Source organism: Mastomys coucha, chromosome X, assembly GCF_008632895.1.
Source record: "Mastomys coucha isolate ucsf_1 chromosome X, UCSF_Mcou_1, whole genome shotgun sequence".
Classification (NCBI taxonomy): Eukaryota; Metazoa; Chordata; class Mammalia; order Rodentia; family Muridae; genus Mastomys; species Mastomys coucha.
The window spans coordinates 128,679,608-128,680,191 of NC_045030.1; positions in this window are offsets into that span (position 1 = coordinate 128,679,608).

Here is a 584-nt window from a genome sequence, read left to right on the forward strand (position 1 = left end):
CCACTACTGCCCTGTCATTGGTTTCTCAATATAGGTATGTCTTGCTTTATATACTCATTTTCTGACACTATAGAAATTTCAAATTAATCTTTTGAGTTTTTTCCACCATGGCCCTGAATTAAAGTCACTTGCCCAAGGATTTCTGAATTCTTTTCTTAGAAAATGACATTTAGATATTCTTTATTAATGGGCTTATATTGTTAGTAGGCTCTATTCAAGGACAGATATAAGATATATATTGTATGCATGTACCCATGCTTATAAACACAGACACATACATACATACACACACACACACACACACACACACACACACACACACACACACGGAGAGAGAGACAGAGACAGAGACAGAGAAAGCGAGCTGGGTGGTTCCCCTAGTGATGCTTCTGATTCTGGTCCATTCTAACTTTACCTCTAAATTTTTTTCCTTCCTTCACCTGCCTTTAATTATCTATGATATAGTTACTCATTTCTTTGTTCCTAGTCAGTGTACTTATGAATTAGTTTCAGAATTACTAAGTATACTTGGTTGAAATATTTTTTATTAGATGTTTTCTTATTTATAATATCTGCTTTCCCAG